The following is a 22,388-nucleotide window of genomic DNA, read 5'->3' on the forward strand; positions in this document are numbered from 1 at the left end:
AAGGAGCTGGAGAGGGTAAAGACTGTACAGAAAGACAGAGATTGGGATACATCCCACAAACAATAGACGATTCTGAGATGAAGAGTTTGGCACAAGAGCGGAATTCGTGGTGGACTGCATCAAGCCCGTAGAGAGACCGATGGTCACCACAAAAAATTGGAAAATAAATCATTTTTAGATATATCAAAATGGAGAAGTGATGTCAGCTTTTGAAAGAGCGGTGAGGTTGGGGGAGGGGGCGGTAGGGAGAGAAAAAAAGAAAGCTTTATGTAACTTATGTCGGCTCTGTGTTCCACAAGTGGAGTGATGCCCAAAAATGGAATGGTTGAGCTTCCGAGAAACTTCATCCATCAAAAAGGCATAGCCGTTTATTTGAAATGTGTAAATGACTGCTTACTTATTTATTCAATCTCTATGCCATTAACTTGATAACCACAAAAAGAGTTTACAGTCCTACGAGGAGAATGAAGTAGTATTCGTATATGTTATGGACAATGAAGTAAAGAACGAAATAACGTTATTTCCCGGATAGTAACGTCGCACCCATTACTCCTCGATACATCTCTCCATTAACATTAACGGCCAAGTATTTTTGTAAGTGACCAAATAGCGTAGGAAATTCTTACATACCTCCTGTGAATTTGAAATTTCTTAACATTTGCTATGAGCAGTGCTGATACAACCAAGATGGTGTACCAAAATACAGCAGACTGATTATGTTCAAAATTTCCTTTTTCGGGTATACAGCAAATTTTATTTAAAAATGTTTCAACCACAATACTGCCTTTCTTACGTATATAGCATATTGCATTTTTTTGTTTTTTTAAGCACAAATAACCACGTCATTTCTTTCTTTTTTTTTCAAAACACAGACTTCCACGTCAGGTTCAATAACATAGAGGAAACAATGAGTGCACGACATTTACACTTACTGCCTTTACACTTACTTTTGCAATAAGTTCTACGATAAGCTTGTGATTCTCACACACTGTCAACTAAAGTTGCATTTGCCGACTATACTGTTCCCCCCAGGTCCAAAAATTTTTTCAGTACAGAAGTTGATTTCTGATCTGGTATATTTATGGCTTAATACATCTGAAAGAGTACCTAAAACAATAAAATAACAACGAATAGATTTATATTGAACTCTTGGTTAATTAAACGTATGTGAACCTATGTATACTTGACCAAAGCTACTGCAGAATATTCTGTATCTTAAATTGAAGGTGCCATGGTTTAAACTATTTTCATATTTACTTCATGCATACATTAAGGCCAAAAAGTTCTATAACTTTGCTTTATTTATGTATATTATGTTTTTTAAAAAGAATTTATATTCAAAGTTGTACTTATAGAGCCTTTCTCAACTTCTATGCCACAACCAGTAGGTTTCCAGGACACCGTCGAAAACAGTCAAATCCGGTAAGGAAACGCATACAGTAGTTCTTTCTTAATTGGAGGAACTTTCGGTGATGACACTCTCATCATTTAAGCTGCTGTTTTGAATTTTTTGCAATGGACATTAATTTTCTCTCTTCTGTCATCAATAAAATATCCGTCAAAATCAGCTGAACCATTTGCAGCATTCGAAGATTTTGGAGCAGTCAATAATAAAAAATAGGTATCGCAAAATTTGTACGTTAGCACATCACATCTAAACATATATCGAAACCTAAATAAAATATAAGACGATAAAAAATTTGCATATCTAGAGCATTCGCAACGACAGTTTACGTATCGTCAACGTCTGCTTTATTTTCGATATCTACTTGCGCACCGAGCGAGGTGGCGCAGTGGTTAGACACTGGACTCGCGTTCGGGAGGACGACGGTGTCCGGCCATCCTGATTCAGGTTTTCCGTGATTTCCCTAAATCGCTCCAGGCAAATGTCGGGATGGTTCCTTTCAAAGGGCACGGCCGACTTCCTTCCCCGTCCTTCCCTGATCCGATGAGACCGATGACCTCGCTGTCTGGTCTCCTTCCCCAAAAACGACCAACAACTTGCGCATTCTCCTCTCCACGATTATCAAATAAAGTCTCAATATCCTCTTCTCTATGTACAATAGGAATTCGTCACAAGGAATTCCTACTGATAACAACCCAACTCTAGCAGAACAACCAAATATAGTTTCCTAAGCCAATCGCCCAATTCCTACAAATTAATCAATTTGTGAAGGTTGCACATTGTACAAAAACATTAGTAATTTTACTAACAACATTTTGTAGCAGTCTCTCTGAAATGTAGGCCAATGTTATGAAAAGCTTGTTACCTACATGAAGACCAAAATTTTTCCGAAGCTGAATGAACTGCAATCCGATAGGCCAGTCTGAAGTCTGATTTTGCTCCATCCATGCACCCAACTTTCTTCATTGTAACGATTCCCCCTTCCACCAAACCCTGGCTCTGGCTGTGTCCTGGCTTTCCATAAATTATTTTAATGTAATTTCACACAGTCTGTATTTCAGCTGATACAGAGTTTACAGACAATCGTCCGCTTTCGGAATTCGAGATTACAGAAGCACCGAAAGCTGTGTAAATGTCAAGCAGGTTAATGGCTGTTTCTTCTGCGCGCTTGCTTTTTAACGGTTTCAAAACAATGAAAAATTTTAGATGATCTTGATAAATCATTATAAACTGAAAGTCGTTCCAGCTGTCCGACTGCATAGCAATGAGATGCTCACGACGGTTAACAACTGAATGCAGAATAGGTTTTCTTACTGTCCTTTTCATATTACTTGATGTCCTTAGGCAATGCACACAGATATGTAAATAAACCATGATACTTTCCATGGTATTGCTACAATACATTTTCTATATCTTCCGCCATGATATACTGACGAATGCGTTGCACGAAAAATATCAATTAATTCCTCATTTCCAGAATGAGATTTTCACTCTGCAGAGGAGTGTGCGCTGATATGAAACTTCCTGGCAGATTAAAACTGTGTGCCCGACCGAGACTCGAACTCGGGACCTTCGCCTTTCGCGGGCAAGTGCTCTACCATCTGAGCTACCGAAGCACGACTCACGTCCGGTCTCACAGTTTTAGTCAAAGGTCCCGAGTTCGAGTCTCGGTCGGGCACACAGTTTTAATCTGCCAGGAAGTTTCAATTCGACATTTGTTACATATACAATAAGTTACCGGCATATATTGGTCTTCTAAGTGTCTTTCTTCCATTTATTTTTAAGAGATCATATACCTTACTCTTCTATAACCTTTTATTGTTCTTTGTGCTCCAGACGTTTTCAGCGTTCTCATAGATAATTTCAGAAGTATTTTTGGGGGTTCATTTCACTCGTTGTGTGTAAAATAGGCCTTGATACCTGTTCGTAGAATGGTGACCACACCTTTGACGAAATCTGATTTGATTCTCCAGTTGCCTACTGTGGAGAAGGAAATGATGTCCTAGTAGAAACGTAAATGCACAGACGATAGTAGTTCACTTACGATACTGACAATTCAAGGAAGCTTAGTTTATAGGCGCTGATAAGGAAATACATAGCGATTAGGATGGAATTTACACCTGGCGTATACATTAGCAGCTCATTTTAAATAAGAATATATACATAAAATTTTCTCGGGCTTCCAGCCGCGTCAGGCGGTTAAACTCCCACGAGCTTTCGACCGAGAGCTCTCCCCGGTCATTTTCAAGTGGTAAGTCAGTCTTACCACTTGACAATGAACGGGGAGAGCTCGGTCGAAAGCTCGTGGGATTTTAACCGCCTGACGCGGCTGGAAGCCCGAGAAAGTTTTATTAATTCACAACGCAGCGAAACCATGCATTCATACAAGAATAAATAATAGTTAATTCCCGTACCAAAAAGAAAGAATACGGTGGCATCCAGTTACAGTAATGGAGTTAAACCCGTGAGATCGTTTAAACATTTAAGAGTAATACTAAAAGGGATATAAAATTAGTGAAAGAAATCAGTAGTATGGAAGCAAACAGAAGATTCTTTTTAATGCCTGTGGTGAAGTAAACTACATGCAGCACTTTAGGACTGTCAATTCTAGATTACTGTTGTAGCATTTAGAGTCATTAAATAGGTATGAAAGCAGACATGGCTGCTCCTACATTAGATGGTCGATATTGGCTATATGAAAGTGTTACAGCGATGTTCAGAGAATGTTAACGGAACTGTATTGATATAAAAACGATGTCATTTTGTTAAAAAGTTATGTGCAAATTTAGCAAATTACTAAATGACGAATCCTGTAACAGTTCTATTGATTCCAGTGCGTATATCGTGAAGTGAACGTGAGAAGGAAAAGTGATTGGCGTGTCTGCCCAGGCATACAGACTTTTCTTTCTAGCTCAGGATGCGAACTGAATAGGGTAATAAATCGCAGATACTGGTACGAAGTGTCACGTCCATTGCCGGAAGAAAAATTTCGTACCCATAAGGACAGTCTTCAGCAGCACCAGGGTGTAATATGTTCATGGTGAGGGTCGAAGTGTTAATGATTCATTTGTCGTGGTCATTGACTATCAGATGGCACTCTAGAGGCCTGTCTGTGCCCCCAGTGTTTTGAACCTGAAGATTGTGCTGAGTTTAGAAGGGTGGAATGTTTGCAACATTCATTCTCATGCTCCAGCGACGAGTATGTATTCGTTTTGACAAACTTCAGCCATTTGAACTGTGTGCCATTGTTAGCCTGCGGGAAGCCGGGTGGACGTATCAATGTGCTGCTAAACATGGAGGAGGTGGAGATTAGTGTTTAACGTCCCGTCGACAACGAGGTCATTAGAAACGGAGCGCAAGCTCGGGTGAGGGAAGGATGGGGAAGGAAATCGGCCGTGCCCTTTCAAAGGAACCATCCCGGCATTGGCCTGATGCGATTTAGGGAAATCGCGGAAAACCTAAATCAGGATGGCCGGAGACGGGATTGAACCGTCTTCCTCCCGAATGCGAGTCCAGTGTGCTAACCACTGCGCCACCTCACTCGGTGCTAAACATGTTGGGCACAGTGTATCAGCAGTGTGTCGCTGCTTTCAACAATGGTCTGTGGAACGTTCGCACACCCCCGAGTCCAGGTTCTAGACGTCTGCGTAGTGCGGATACACATCCAGACCGAAATATTGTGACAGCAGCAGTGGCCAACGAACACAATTCAGGGAAGATATCTGAGCACATTCTGCACTTGATGTGTCACTAAGGACCACTGGGAACTGTTTGGTTGTAGCGGTTACCAAGATGACGTGTGCCTCTGGCTGGGCAACCACTGACACCACAACACTGCCAAGCGTCGTTACTTTGATGTCGTGAAAGAGTCGACTGCATAGTGGAACAGGCCTCTTTTGTCTTCATTGATGAATGCAGTGTCTGTCGGCATGTGAGTGATGGACTAACCCGTGTACCTGATGAGCGGCTCTGTCCGATGTGAAACTGTCCACTACACACAGGTCTCACCCTAGGTTTCAGTTATGGGTAGCTGTCAATTATAGCTCGTAGTGATATTTTGTGTCTCTGCAGACTACAGTAACCAACGACCGCAATACTGCATGGTTTGTTATCTCTATATCTCTATGCTGTTGCAATTTCTTCGACAGGAAGATGATGTGCTTTTCAGCAGAGCAATGCTCATCCATATATGTCTGTTGCGACGCAGTGTGCTCTTCGCTGTGTATAACAAGTGCTCTGAGTAGTCGGACCACCAAATACTGGTGAAGTGGGAAGTTGCTTTTTCACCAGAGCCAACGACAACCATTGCCGTAATGCCTCAAAAGGTGCCAGACGATTGGGACAGTCTTCAGCAGGATGTCATTCGGAACCATTGTAACAGAATGCACGCCCTACAGTGTACTGATACAACAATCTGGGCACCCTTTACTGTGATATGTGCATTTCTGGACTGAAGGCCTGAAACAAAAAATGTTCTAAAACTACAATAGGGAAATTTAAAGTTTTGCGTGAAGTGGGACATACGTGGCATCCCAATAACGTATAAAAGGCTCAAATTGCCACGAATGAAAAAGTAATACCAAATGAAATCAACAAATGGAAGGCCGTTTAGCAACCAATGCCGTTAACATATGAAAGTCTCCACTTTCTGTGCGCTTATCTGTATGTTATATAAAATGTAGAGACGAAAAGAAGCGATAAATTAAACGTGAAGATACTGTGGCAGCATTGAGGAAAACACGGAAAAATGGAGGGAATGAATAGATAAGTCCAAGTAATAAACGTACTCTCGTAAAAGCTTATACAGCACAAGAGATAAGTCACATTACTGATCGCTATCCTGAACCGTAGGTGGACAGAATGTCCATTGAGTTAATGTTAGCTGTCATCAGTAATATGAATGCATCTGACTACCTAGATTTCAAATGAGCAACAGACTCTAGTGTAAACCCAGCAAACCTAAGCATATCCAAATACAATGGTTGTGATTAGACAAACATAAGCCTCATATAGTTTAGACCAGGCGAAGCTTAAGTGAAATTGAGGAGGCCTGGAAAGGTATCCCTATTTTGAGAAAAGGTGTACAAGACGTCAAGAAAATGCTCCTACATACTCTGCATGTTACAAGCCACGTCTGTGAACAAAAAAAGAAAGATTTGTTTGAAATGATGCAGTACCTGACAAATAATGACCACATACAGTTTTACGAAAAGAGAATGAACTTTTACTCTCTTTTCGCTGAGTATTGAACTATGCCACTTAGGCCTTTTTATTGCATTTTCACTTTCAGTAAGTTTAAAATTCATGGCGAAAACCTGACGCTGTCTTTCATTTTGCACAGTACTACGATTATTTAGTAGTCGATGTTTGGCCATTTTCATGCATGGATAAATTCAGTAAGTTTCTCGTGCTGTAACAACACATCGTTTGTAATTTTCTTACGAATATAGATCCATACAATGATAACCTTTCAAATAAAAAATTATAATAATACAATTATGACGATTAATTTCATAGTTTACTTAAAACTCATTTTCATCCCATTCATGATTTTCGCACTCATTTCAAGTCTTCATTTTGTTATCACATGCTCCTACAACGATGAAGTACCTGCCACACTACTTGTCAATAAAATAGCCCCGACCTTGAGGGTGTTTCATTCTTTTTGCGGCAAGTGAAGACATACAGCAGATGACGAAGTGTGAACTACCTTCTGATCGTTGTATGTAGAGAGGACTACTGTGGTTTTGTCGTTAAGAAAACTATTTGGGACATATTTAACTATTACAGTCTCTCTTCTGAAGGGCGCAGCAACACTGACGTACAACCACATTCGGGGCATGACTGAAGATGGACTAGCCCGCCCTCCCTCCCTCCTTGGGAAGGACATTTACTACTTTGTGTACCTCTGCTAGCAAATATCCAAGAAAACACACTAGTTGCGAAATCTGGATTAGGACCACATTGCGTTTCTATCATTTATCAATGGAAAAAGTCTACTACCAACGGACCACACAATCTTCCTATAAAATTCTCGCAGTGACCTCTCCTGTCAGGGGATTTTAATTGACATCACATTGTAAAAACATGCATATCCGCCAGTCCATAGAGCTGTGGAGAACCCCATTACTTTCTCAGAGGGATCGAACCTACCAAATGATGATGGAATGATGGACTTCAGCATATTCTCTACCACTGTTCCTTCTTTCTTCTCGCCTGCCCTGTCAGACACCGTCCTTTGGAAAGACAGCATAAGTCACTCGAATTATAATTTCCGTAAAAGGCTATATTTACGAGATAAATCTGACTTCGTAAGAAAGCTGCCAAGATGAATAATCATGAGATGTAACGCTGTTCAGAGAAGTGGTTGAATCTTAACGACTAACAGAGCTTGGATGGATGACATTACAGACGACAGCGACCTACGCGAGAGATATTTCGGCAGCTCCTCGTCCCCTCACATCCTGCATCCGTCACCCTCCTCCAGTTGCTGTAGCCTCCCATTACAAATATTTTTGTTCCCTAGGAAATTTTTTAGGATTTCATACTACAAAAAATACTGTCCGTAATGCAGTTATTTAAAGGAAACATATCGTAGGTAGCCTAACTTCGAAAAAAAAGATAAACTGCTAACATGAGCCATCACTACAACTGATAATCAAAGTATTGTCATCTTGCATATAAACTGACATGAAACACAGCAACAAGGCGGTTGTTACCAGCGTCATTAACAGTCACCATCCAACTCAAAACTGCGACCGCACCAATGTTATTTACAATTATGCTGCTACGCACTTGTTGCTTGGAAACAAATTGTTGTTGCCAAGAAGTTCTTCTGTTGATTTAAGGTCGTGAGTCCTCACGTGCGTCTGGAAGAAATATAAATTGAAAGGTAACTGAAAGTCGCAGTTCGTAGGGCATCTGAAAGTGTGTTTGTTTTTCTTGTTCTTTTTTTATATTTGGCTACACTGAAGACTAGGGGCCAACCAAACGTATATGTCGCTTTACCCTGAGAACGTAGTCGCTATCTTAAAAGGTACACTGATCAGCCAAAACAGTAGACTACATGCCTCGCTCAGGTCGCCGAAGGGATACCACTGCAGTGGATGACCGCTACCTACGGATTATGGCTCGGAGGAACCCTGACAGCAACGCCAAAATGTTGAATAATGAATGCGCAACTACACTCCCGACGTCCATAGTGAGGTCTATCTTTGCAACCACGACACCATGCAGCACGGTACAGATGGGCCCCACAACATCCCGAATGGATCGCTCAGGATTGGCTTTACGTTCTCTTCACCGATGAATGTCGCTAATGCCTTCAAACAGACAATCGTCGGAGACGTGTTTGGAAGCAACCCGGTCAGGCTGAACGCCTTAGACACCTGCGAGTGCAGCAAGGTGGAGAATCCCTGCCTGCTGTTTAGGGGTGGCGTTTTGTGGGGCTGACGTACGCCGGTGGTGGTCAAGGAAGGCGCCGTAACGGCTGTACTATACGTGAAAGCCATCCTCCGACCGATAGTGCAACCATATCGGCAGCACATTGGCTCCATGTCCCTGTCAGTACCGTCCAGAACCTCACTGACACTATTGCTGCATATCTCGCATCAGTCCGCGATGCAAAACGTGGTTGTCCGTGCTTTTGCACGTCTTCTTGGACGATAATTCGCGCCCCCATCGTGCACATTTGTGAATGACTTCCTTCAAGATAACGGCATCGCTTGACTAGAGTGATCAGTATGTTCTCCAGGCATGAACCCTGTCAAACACGCCTGGGAGAGATTGAAAAGGGCTGTTTATGGACGACGTGACCTACCAACCACTCTGAGGGATCTACGCCGAATCGCTGTTGAGGAGTGGGACAATCTGAACCAACAGTGCCCTGATGAACCTTTGGATACTTTGCCACGACGCATACAGACATGCATAAACACAAGAGGACATGTGGAGCAATCTGGAACACCACCTCTGAAGATTACTCTTTATGGTGGTACTACATGCAATGTGTGGTTTTCATGAGCAATAAAAATGGCGGAAATGATGTTTATGTTGATCTCTATTCCAATTTTCTGTACAGATTCCGGAACTCTCGTAACCGAGGTGATGCCAAACTTTTTTGATATGTGTATTCGTGATAAAGTTTCAGAGTTAAGACTAGTTCGCCTGATGCCAATTATTCTAAGTACACAAAACGAAACGTTTTCAAAGCATTCTCTGTCGTTACACGATAATATCATAAGCCCCCATTTAAACACTTTGAAAAGTTCAGACACTATCGAGACGTGGCTTGTTGAGGCACATGCTTACATGTTGCGCCCACTAACACTCAGTGTCGAATGATTCCAATTGACTGAGAACAAGACTGCTGCTTGGCATTTAAACTCTCAGCCTGTTGTGAGTCCATCTGCTTCCGGAGCAGTGCATGGAAAGAAAGGAAGCGGTTATTACTAACTATTTGGTGCAGAAAGTTGACAAAAAAGTGAGAGAGAGCAGACGTTTTACGATTTCGACGTTATGTGATGAGTTTTCTCAAGTGTCACGAATGCGCTTATTGCCTAGTCTGGCTGCAGATTTCTACGAGAATGTCATTCAAAGGCTGGTTGTGCTTTAATATTAGTGATAGTTATGTATAAAAGCGGATGAAAGTATAGGCTTTCATGTAGAAATAAAATTGCTACGACAAGTCTCCTTTTTTTATTTTTTATTCTAACGGTTCTACTTAAAAAACATGCCTCGTACATCAGTTTACACGCATATTTCGTCATATTTCCATTTCTGTTCTTTATTTTTTTCCGAAGAGCAATATTTTGTTCAGTAACACGATTTTGTTATGGTAATCTTTGCTCTACGGCATTTCCTTTCTAACAAATATAAACAAGTAAAACTAAGCACATTCATACATTCCCATATATTTTTAAATCATATTGCTGCCACTAGTTTCAATGTTTTATTTATTTTTCGGTAGAAATTCATGTTTTTAGGCACGGAATGTACATTCGATCTTGTTATTTAATATCTGCAATGTTTATATGAAATCTACTGTGATACTCTTATAGTGCTCAACGGAATTTATACATGAACAAGTAGATTGTGAAAATCGCACTAGACGTTTCAAGATATTAATTTTCATAGTTCATTTTAGATACAAAATTTTTACGCTAAATAACTTAAAAAACTGACAATGAAATCTTCCTCGACAGCACCTTCTGCGAAACATTCTCGGGCATATTGACGCGTCAGTTCCGTGTGAAACCTCGAGCTATCGACGATTACCTTCATCGTCTTCGTCAGGAGCAAGTTACTGACAGAGACGGTGGAGGTGATTATCGAAAGCTCGAGGTTTCACACGGAACTGACGCGTCAATATGTCCGAGAATGTTTTGTAGAACTTAAAAACTACTTTTCCGATCGAGGTAGCATTTTTACTCACGCACTTGCCTCATTCTTGTCTGTATACCTACGCTACTAGCTTCTTAGTTGCGAGGGGGATTCAGTTTTTATTGAAGTTAGGCTTCTTTAATATTTATGATAGTCAATGAGTTCAACCTGAGCGATGCCCCTCTCCAGTTCTCTCGTGCACGGGCCCGCCCTGCGGTTTCCCGATGACGCCCCGGTGCATACGTTTACCTTGCCTCTTCATTCTCAGATCCGGTAAATCTAATACTCACGATGTCTGCCAGTCGCTGAGGTCCAAAGCTATCTACTGACAACGCCGCGACAATCTTGCGGCTCACTGAGCTTATTCCCAGCGTGGCTTCTACGGCTCCTTCAGCTGTCAAAACATGCATGCCAGCTCAACCACGCCTGATCCTCGCATCATAACAGGATACTCCCCCACAGCCGCGCCTGTTTTTTAAAGTTGTCAGTCTTTCTTACTGGAATGTATACTCACAACACAACGAACCATATGATAGAGACACTGCTACTGACTTCTGGATTGTATTCCTTTTTCTCGTATTACTCGCATGTGCGTCCGCAGAAGTTTTCCCAGGTAGGGTGGGCGAGGAGGATCTACAATTACCATTTATTCATAAAACAGTTGGTCGTTTTCAAGACATTTCATGTCATAAGAACTAAATTTTATAAGTGGCTCAGAAAGCTTATAATGTCCCAGAGAACTGATGGTTATCCACTCAATATATGATTAAAAACTCTGTAGTCACTTTTGTCCCCCACACTTGCGGACGCAGTTCTCTATTGTGTCTGTGTGTGTGTGTGTGTGTGTTTGGCCAAGTCTACTGTATTTACAAGTAGACACTTAAGCCCCTCGAAGCCGTATGCACAAGCCTACCTGGTCTTTGCGTAAACACAGCCTTGAGCATAATCAAGCAACCGCTGTGGCATCTATTTCGAAGTAATGAAGTCTGCACGAGACGCAGAATACTGAGTAGAAAAGACCGAGCATAAGTATAAAAATACGGGTCTGTGACAGTTCAGATTGCGACCGCTTGCGAATAATCCCGAAATATTAAAGATATAATGGGTAAAATATAGTCGTAAACGAGTCCAAAGGACGCCTGACAAGTACTAATTGTAGAACAGCCAATAACTTCAGAAGCAGTAGAGCAGTTTTCAACAGGATTTTTAGGTTTACCGTAGACTGTTAGTCGTGCCTTCAGCAGGAGGATTTCTTTCAAACACAGTAGAACGTCAAGAAATGCATTATTAAGACAGGAGTGTCAATAAATAAAAACATGATATGATTGATAATTACATCCATACAATAGCGAAGCATTTCTTTGTAGTCTCCATCGTCAAATATGAAAATAAAACTAAATCCCACACAAACCGGCCGTGAAGACCCAACGGTACCGATCAACAGCCATCTCATCTTCCGCCCAAAGGCGTCACTGGATACGGATGTGGAGGGGAATGTGATCCGCACAACGCTCACCCGGCCGCATGTCAGTTTACGAGATCGGAGCCGCTGCTGCTCAGTCAAGCAGCTCCTCAGTTCCCCTCACGAGGGTTGAGTGCACTTTGCTTGCCAACAGCGTTCGCCAGACCGGATGGTCACCCATCCAAGTGCTAGCCCAGCCCAACAGCACTTAACTTCGGTGATCTGGCGGGAACCGGTGATACCACTGCGGCAAGGCCGTTGGATAAATATCGAAATACAGGTAGTACTTGTAGTTGCACGCTCCTTCGAAGTGGAATTCATTATATTTCGAGGAATAACTCAAACGGTCCAAGATAAACGACAAGGGCAAGTGGTTTCGTCAAAACAACGCTGTCGGTACTCGAATGAATGAATTTAGTTACACACTATACGTTTTGGGATGGTCCATCATAAAACGATTGCATTGTCAAAGTCTTTGTTACGTGTCTGTCGTTAGAGGATTAACTCCATTGTGTAAGCGGTCCATGATGAAAGAATTTGTTGCTAGCGCAGTCGAGCAGATATAATTTCGATGGATTGCTCACGCGCTGCCTGCGACATGTAAACTATAAGAGACTCTGAGACCAAAGAGCAGTATTGACTGCAGTAGGAACTGTGTAGCAGTAGCAGTAAGTAGTTGCTAGCAGTCTGGTGTATCGTGTTGGCTGAGCCGGTCGTGTGCAGCGATGGCGGAGCCTGAGCGTTGTAGGATAAGGTAAAAGCATCCTCCCGCATATGTAGTATTGTTACATCAAGTCCCATGTATATGTTTTAATAAAAATCTGTTAATAATAATCTTTCTCATAAAAAGTAACTTTTGACATTCATCTCAATTTAAAGAATTCACTAATTTCTCCAATCCTTGGCCATCCCGATTATTGAAAAGAAAAATCAGTTCTTTCCTTTTATATAAGCAAATCTATCGGCCAGCATTGCACTTAGCTGCGCCAGGAAAATTTCTTATAGGAGCAGATATATACGCGTTATCCGGCGATCTAATTAAGGTAAGATTTTTCAGTTTATTCAGAATGATGTATCAGGGCCGTGACGCAGCATTGCTGACGTCCAAAATTTACCAGGTTAAATTGACTGTCAATTATTGAAAGGTTATAAGTGACCCACATTTTTTTATTGAGAGATTAGCCACATTTTATTATTGACAGATTACGCAATTTATTTTTTGGGAGGTTACACTAAATGAGAATATTATTCATATTATTTTCTTTTGTGGGGAGGTTACACTTGTCGACAACCGGCCAGGATCGTATTTTTGTGAATTTCTGAGAAGTAGTCAGTTATATATCTGCTCTTAATTACTTAATATTAAAAGTAGTTTGCATCTGGCGCAACGCATTTACTAGTTTGTCACTTTTTCTTTCACAGGTCATCGGCAATTTATTGCTCTTTGTTGTAACAGTATTTGTTCCATTTTTGCTTTGTCTTTGTTTGATTTTGTGCTTAACTTTGAGTTGTGAAAATGCCGCGAAAAACTGCTAACAGTACATCGCGAGTCATAATGGGTGAAAAAGCCGACTTTAATAATTTGACTGATAATACTAGCGACACTCAGTGTCTTGATGATAATCCTCCAGTTACAGACAATCAGTGCGTACCGAGCACCAGTAATGATTATAGTCTAAATGATGAGCAAACAAATTCAATTGTGTCCACTGTAAATTTAACAATTGGTGACGCGGCACTTTCCGTTACAATGAACGCTGTCCGATTTGAAACACCTGATTTGCAAAATTTACGTAGCGAACAGATAATTGTTTCTAACGAAGATGAACAATCTGCTCAAAGTACGTCAGATTTATTTGATTCCGATGTAGTGACCAACAGAGCACATCCGATTTGCAAACCTTTTCCTGAATCAGGCAATGACCCAATTGTTACACAAAACGCGACAAATGCAGATATACCAACACACAGCATAGAAAATAGAGTCGCTAATTTTGGCATGGATCAAGTTATGGCAGTATTGCTACAACTTAATGAAAATCTCGAACAGTCGAAGAAAAAACAAGATGACAATTTCAAACAACTTAATGAAAGTTTCAAACAGTCGATTGAAAAACACGACAGGTCGATCAAACAAATTAATGAGAACTTTAAACAGATTAATGAACAGATTGCAGCCTTTGCCGTGCAATGTCATGATACTAAAGAACAATTAAGTGAGGAAATTAAGGCTTATGCCAGGAATAGTAGTGAATAAATTAGATACGTTGCACAAGAATTAAGTAATACACATGCAGCCACAACCAAATTACTTAGAGATGAAATTAGTGCAGTCGCTAAACAATGTTCTGAAAACGCAACACAGTTACGCGACGAGTTTAAATTAATGTCAGCAGAACGTTCACGCACACTGGATGCGAAAGTAGACAAGAAATTCGAACAACAGAACAGCCTAATTGACGAACGTTTTAATCACCACCTACAAAACAGTGAAACGCGTTACCGTAAATTCATACAGGAACAGAACAAAGTAAAGAAACAAGTCATAGAAACAATTACTGCACAGAGACAGGAAGATAAGCGTAAATTATTTACGAAAGCAAAAACATACGTAGACAATAACATTGCTACAGTATCAGACGAAATCAATACTATTAAACAGTTAAACACCGAATTGCATGATGAAATCTCCGATCTTAAAACAAAAACACACACACACACACACAGTAGACTTTCAGACAGTGACCAACAGACTTGAACAATTAGAATTAATACAGGATCCCGCTGCCATTAAAGCAGACGTTAAGAAATTGAACAAAACTACCCGTAAAATCCAAAAAACAAATTAATGCTTGTGACACTAAAAATGATGATCAGGTTAAAGCATTGACTGAAAAATTTGATGAATTGGCCAGTCGTATTGAGTTATCGAAAATAACAATGACACCAAATCAGACGATACGTCACCAATTTCTTTCAATCGAACACCCGAATTCCAAAATTTACAGCAGACAATCAGTGAGATAGGTTCGTCCAACAATACATTGCGTAGAAAAGTGTCGTCTTTACAGCAAGAAGTGACGGAGATGAAAAATGTCTCAGCCTGTAACTCGACACAGCATACGCCACTCTCCGAACATTTCTCACACTCACACAGCAAGTACAATTTAGGTAATTTACAGAGAGTACGTGACTTAGATTCCGAACAGTCACAGACAAACAGATTATCATGCAATCCTGAACCTGTTCAGACATTCAGAGACGAAAATTTTGATTACAAGCACTTTCTGTCCGTTAGGAAATTTAAGATATTTAAAAATGACAGAACACAGATTCACCCTTTGGATTGGATACAACAAATTAGCTTTGTTTTTCCACCAACTTGGCCCGTGACACATAAACTTGAATTTATTTGCAGTTTTTTGGAAGGCGAACCGGCAACTCGTATGATCGCGAGGAAATGCTATTCGGTAGAAGAATTTCAGGATGCCTTTCTGTCAGCGTATTGGTCGAAGACGACACAGCGCGGAATCAAGGATCAATTAATTAGCTTACCAAATTATGAGAACTCAAATTTTCCCACTGTCACGCAATTTTTTGATCACATGGTCCAACAAAACCAATACTTAAGTGAGCCATGCAGTGAATCAGCACTTATCCAATTATGTATTTCTAAATTACCACGATCGTTAAGAGTATCACTTTTAACAGGTCAGCAGAAAGAAAATATTTCGGCATTCAGAGATCTGTTACAGCTTTTGGAAGTTCAGCAATCAGACTATTCCTTCATTAATAAAAATTTTTCACATCATAACCAAGGCAAACAAGCATACGGAAATTGCGATCAGCCACGCTATTTTAAAAGCAAAGGTGATAGACGGTCCAGGAATGACAACCACCAGAACTTTAATAACAGACAAAATTTTAATTATCAGTATCCTCATAGTTATCAGCAACAGCAAAGACAATTTGGCAACAATAGAGGCTTTTCTCCACAACATCAACAAAACCAGTCGGTTAGCATACCTAACCAACAATGTAGTCTGCAAGGTCAACCAAGCTTTAATGTTTCGCAGCCTACACGTATAGCGTCGGCTCCACCAAATAGTAACGCACAGCAACAAGGAAATCACTACGTACAGAAAACACACAATTTCAACTCATATCGCAATGCGCCGTATAGCAACGATTATTATGACAGACGTAAAAGTAATGAGCACAGTTTTCAGCGTAACAGTCGGTCTTACCAGCAGCAGAATCATCCTCAACAACAGATTATCATGAATGAACCAGACAGTAGATATCATCCCGAACGTAAGAAATAACAGAACAGTACAAATAGTCGCGATGCCACAGCATCCTCCCGCAAATAACAGCACGTCAGAAAGAATTTGACTAGATACAGTACAGGTTGCATCTTCCAACAACGTAAGCACTTCTTTTGACACGCAGAATGTCATTCACGAGAATGTTATTACTTTTGACGACATCCGAGACACGCTTTTGCAGGAAAAACCAGTTATTCAATAAACCATTTCCCACCCTGTCATTGAAGTAAAGATTGGATCATCCACATTTTTAGCAGTAATCGACTCTGGACCACCTATGTCAGTTATATCTACATCTACATCTACATCCATACTCCGCAATCCACCTGACGGTGTGTGGCCGAGGGTACCCTGAGTACCTCTATCGGTTCTCCCTTCTATTCCAGTCTCGTGTTGTACGTGGAAAGAAGGATTGTCGGTATGCTTCTGTGTGGGCTCTAATCTATCTGATTTTATCCTCATGGTCTCTTCGCGAGATATACGTAGGAGGGAGCAATATACTGCTTGACTCTTCGGTGAAGGTATGTTCTCGAAACTTTAACAAAAGCCCGTACCGAGCTACTGAGCGTCTCTCCTGCAGAGTCTTCCACTGGAGTTTATCTATCATCTCGGTAACGCTTTCGCAATTACTAAATGATCCTGTAACGAAGCGCGCTGCTCTCCGTTGGATCTTCTCTATCTCTTCTATCAACCCTACCTGGTGCGGATCCCACACTGCTGAGCAGTATTCAAGCATTGGGCGAACAAGCGTACTGTAACCTACTTCCTTTGTTGTCGGATTGCATTTCCTTAGGATTCTTCCAATGAATCTCAGTCTGGCATCTGCTTTACCGACGATCAACTTTATATGATCATTCCATTTTAAATCACTCCTAATGAGTACTCCCAGATAATTTATGGAATTAACTGCTTCCAGTTGCTGACCTGCTATTTTGTAGCTAAATGATAAGGGACCTATCTTTCTATGTATTCGCATCACATTACACTTGTCTACATTGAGATTCAATTGCCATTCCGTGCACCATGCGTCAATTCGCTGCAGATCCTCCTGCATTTCAGTACAATTTTCCATTGTTGCAACCTCTCGATACACCACAGCATCATCTGCAAAAAGCCTCAGTGAACTTCCGATGTCATCCACCATGTCATTTATGTATATTGTGAATAGCAACGGTCCTATGACACTCCCCTGCGGCACACCTGAAATCACTCTTACTTCGGAAGACTTCTCTCCATTGAGAATGACATGCTGCGTTCTGTTATCTAGGAACTCCTCAATCCAATCACACAATTGATCTGATAGTCCGTATGCTCTTACGTTGTTCATTAAACGACTGTGGGGAACTGTGTCAAACGCCTTGCGGAAGTCAAGAAACACGGCATCTACCTGTGAACCCGTGTCTAAGGCCCTCTGAGTCTCGTGGACGAATAGTGCGAGCTGGGTTTCACACGACCGTCTTTTTCGAAACCCATGCTGATTCCTACAGAGTAGATTTCTAGTCTCCAGAAAAGACATTATACTCGAACATAATACGTGTTCCAAAATTCTACAACTGATCGACGTTGGAGATATAGGTCTATACTTCTGTACATCTGTTCGACGACCCTTCTTGACAACGGGGATTACCTGTGCCTTTTCCAATCCTTTGGAACGCTTCGCTCTTCTAGAGACCTACGGTACACCGCTGCAAGAAGGGGGGCAAGTTCCATCGCGTACTCTGTGTAAAATCGAACTGGTATTCCATCAGGACCAGCGGCCTTTTCTCTTTTGAGCGATTTTAATTGTTTCTCTATCCCTCTGTCGTCTACTTCGATATCTACCATTTTGTCAACTGTGCGACAATCTAGAGAAGGAAGCACAGTGCAGTCTTCCTCTGTGAACAGCTTTGGAAGAAGACATTTAGTAATTCGGCCTTTAGTCTGTCATCCTCTGTTTCAGTATCATTTTGGTCACAGAGTGTCTGGACATTTTGTTTTGATCCACCTACCGCTTTGACATAGGACCAAAATTTCTTAGGATTTTATGCCAAGTCAGTACATAGAACTTTACTTTCGAATTCATTGAAAGCCTCTCGCATAGCCCTCCTCACACTGCATTTCGCTTCGCGTAATTTTTGTTTGTCTGCAAGGCTTTGGCTATGTTCATGTTTGCTGTGAAGTTCCCTTTGCTTCCGCAGCAGTTTTCTAACTCGGTTGTTGTACCACGGTGGCTCTTTCCCATCTCTTACGATCCTGCTTGGCACATACTCATCTAACGCATATTGTACCATGGTTTTGAACTTTGTCCACTGATCCTCAACACTGTCTGTACTTGAGACAAAACTTTTGTGTTGAGCCACCAAGTACTCTGACATCTGCTTTTTGTCACTTTTGCTAAACAGAAAAATCTTCCTACCTTTTTTAATATTTCTATTTACGGCTGAAATCATCGATGCAGTAACCGCTTTATGATCGCTGATTCCCTGTTCTGCATTAACTGATTCAAATAGTTCGGGTCTTTTTGTCACCAGAAGGTCTAATATGTTATCGCCACGAGTCGGTTTTCTGTTTAACTGCTCAAGGTAGTTTTCAGATAAAGCACTTAAAAATATTTCACTGGATTCTTTGTCCCTGCCACCCGTTATGAACGTTTGAGTCTCCCAGTCTATATCCGGCAAATTAAAATCTCCACCCAGAACTATAACATGGTGGGGAAATCTACTCGAAATATTTTCCAAATTATTCTTCAGGTGCTGAGCCACAACAGCTGCTGAGCCCGGGGGCCTATAGAGACATCCAATTACCATGTCTGAGCCTGCTTTAACCGTGACCTTCACCCAAATCATTTCACAATTCGAATCTCCGTCAATGAGGAAACTTAACATAAACTGTCAATCCACATGGTTCACAGATACGTACGTACACAACTATAATACACCAGACGAAGCCGAATATGAGGTTATACAAATGATTTCTGATAAGGTTAAACAGAGCAGTGCAAATACAGACGACGAACGTACGCAACTGCGCAAAATTCTTTTACAGCAAGCTCCAGTTTTTGACAACATCCCTGGTACTATGTCCGGTTTCATGTATGAATTTCAAGTTAAACAGCACGACACATTTCAAGCTAAACATTATCCCATTCCGTATATTCACAGAGAACAGGTTAAGAAAAAATTGCAAGCTATGCTTGACCAAGGTATTATTGAACCAGCAGTTAGTCCGTACATAAACCCGCTCCATATTGTTAAGAAAAAGGATGGATCACTTCGACTCGTACTTGATTCGTGTCACATCAACGACATTATTATTAACGAAACAGATCGCCCACAGACACTAGAAGAACTTCTACAGAAATTTCATGGTACTGCTGTTTATTCCACATTAGATTTGAAATCGGGATTTTGGCAAATTCAGCTCCACCCGAACTGCAGAAAGTACACAGCATTTCTCTGTTTTTGTGACTGTTATCAATTTTGTAAATTACCGTTCGGTTTAACAATTTCTTTAGCAGCGTTTATTCGCGGTTTGAATACTATACTTCCGACAGAACTTAAAGACAGAATCACAACTATGTAGACGACATTCTTATTGCAGAAGCTAACTGGTCTGAATACAGTTTGATTCTGGAACAACTGTTGCAAACTTTTCGTGCACGAGGACTGACAGTTAATCTTAGCAAATCACACTTTGTCAAAACTTCTATAAAATTTCTTGGACATGTAATTTCAGCAGAAGGCATTGCGACTGACCCGGAAAAACTTCAAGCTTTACGTGACATTACTGTTCTAACGACAAAGAAACAATTACGCAGCTTTCTGGGATTAATTAACTTTTTCCCTAAATTCATTCATTACTCTGCTTTAGACACCCCTAGATTATGCCAACTGACGAGTAAAAACACTATTTGGTCTTGGGATAGCCAAACGCAGTAAGAATTTTTCAATCTGAATCAAGCTTTGTTGAACACACCACTTTTATCACACCCAGATCTCACTAGAAATTTTTCCATTGCCACCGACAGTTCTAACACAGCTTTAGGCGTACACATTTTTTTCAGAAAATTGAAGAAGACGGTAATCCAGTAATTAAAAACATCGCCTTTGCAAGTCGCATTCTGTCACCTGCTGAACGCAATTATTCTGTTACAAAACTTGAAACGTTATGTGTTGTATGGGCATTTACGAGATTTAGGCATTTTCTTTATGGAAGACTTACTACCGTTTACACAGATCATAGAGCTATTCAGTTTTTACTTTCCGCTACATTTACACACGACAGATTAAGTAGATGGAAACTTTATTTACAGGAATTTAATTTTACAATTTCCCGGTACACAAAATATTGTAGCAGACGCACTATTCCGTTCTCTCTGCAACAATCAGCAAGACATCGCAACCAACTTCTGCCAAGCAAATTCTAGCTTCATACACTCCTGGAAATTGAAATAAGAACACCGTGAATTCATTGTCCCAGGAAGGGGAAACTTTATTGACACATTCCTGAGGTCATGTGATGTACATGATCTCACAGACAGAACCACAGGCACATAGACACAGGCAACAGAGCATGCATACATTGTATATCCACCTTTCGCAGCAATGCAGGCTGCTATTCTCCCATGGAGACGATCGTAGAGATGCTGGATGTAGTCCTGTGGAACGGCTTGCCATGCCATTTCCACCTGGCGCCTCAGTTGGACCAGCGTTCGTGCTGGACGTGCAGACCGCGTGAGACGACGCTTCATCCAGTCCCAAACATGCTCAATGGGGGACAGATCCGGAGATCTTGCTGGACAGGGTAGTTGACTTGCACCTTCTAGAGCACGTTGGGTGGCATGGGATGCATGCGGACGTGCATTGTCCTGTTGGAACAGCAAGTTCCCTTGCCGGTCTAGGAATGGTAGAACGATGGGTTCGATGACGGTTTGGATGTACCGTGCACTATTCAGTGTCCCTTCGACGATCACCAGAGGTGTACGGCCAGTGTAGGAGATCGCTCCCCACACCATGATGCCGGGTGTTGGCCCTGTGTGCCTCGGTCGTATGAGGTCCTGATTGTGGCACTCACCTGCACGGCGCCAAACACGCATACGACCATCATTGGCACCAAGGCAGAAGCGACTCTCATCGCTGAAGACGACACATCTCCATTCGTCCCTCCATTCACGCCTGTCGCGACTCCACTGGAGGCGGGCTGCACGATGTTGGGGCGTGAGCGGAAGACGGCCTAACGGTGTGCGGGACCGTAGCTCAGCTTCATGGAGACGGTTGTGAATGGTCCTCGTCGATACCCCAGGAGCAACAGTGTCCCTAATTTGCTGGGAAGTGGCGGTGCGGTCCCCTACGGCACTGCGTAGGATCCTACGGTCTTGGCATGCATCCGTGCGTCGCTGCGGTACGGTCCCAGGTCGACGGGCACGTCCCCCTTCCGCCGACCACTGGCGACAACATCGATGTACTGTGGAGACCACACGCCCCACGTGTTGAGCAATTCGGCGGTACGTCCACCCGGCCTCCCGCATGCCCACTATACGCCCTCGCTCAAAGTCCATCAACTGCACATACGGTTCACGTCCACGCTGTCGCGGCATGCTACCAGTGTTAAAGACTGCGATGGAGCTCCGTATGCCACGGCAAACTGGCTGACACTGACGGCGGCGGTGCACAAATGCTGCGCAGCTAGCGCCATTCGACGGCCAACACCGCGGTTCCTGGTGTGTCCGCTGTGCCGTGCGTGTGATCATTGCTCGTACTGCCCTCTCGCAGTGTCCGGAGCAAGTATGGTGGGTCTGACACACCGGTGTCAATGTGTTCTTTTTTCCATTTCC

This window comes from Schistocerca gregaria, chromosome 2 (genome assembly GCF_023897955.1).
Source record: "Schistocerca gregaria isolate iqSchGreg1 chromosome 2, iqSchGreg1.2, whole genome shotgun sequence".
In the NCBI taxonomy this organism is placed as follows: Eukaryota; Metazoa; Arthropoda; class Insecta; order Orthoptera; family Acrididae; genus Schistocerca; species Schistocerca gregaria.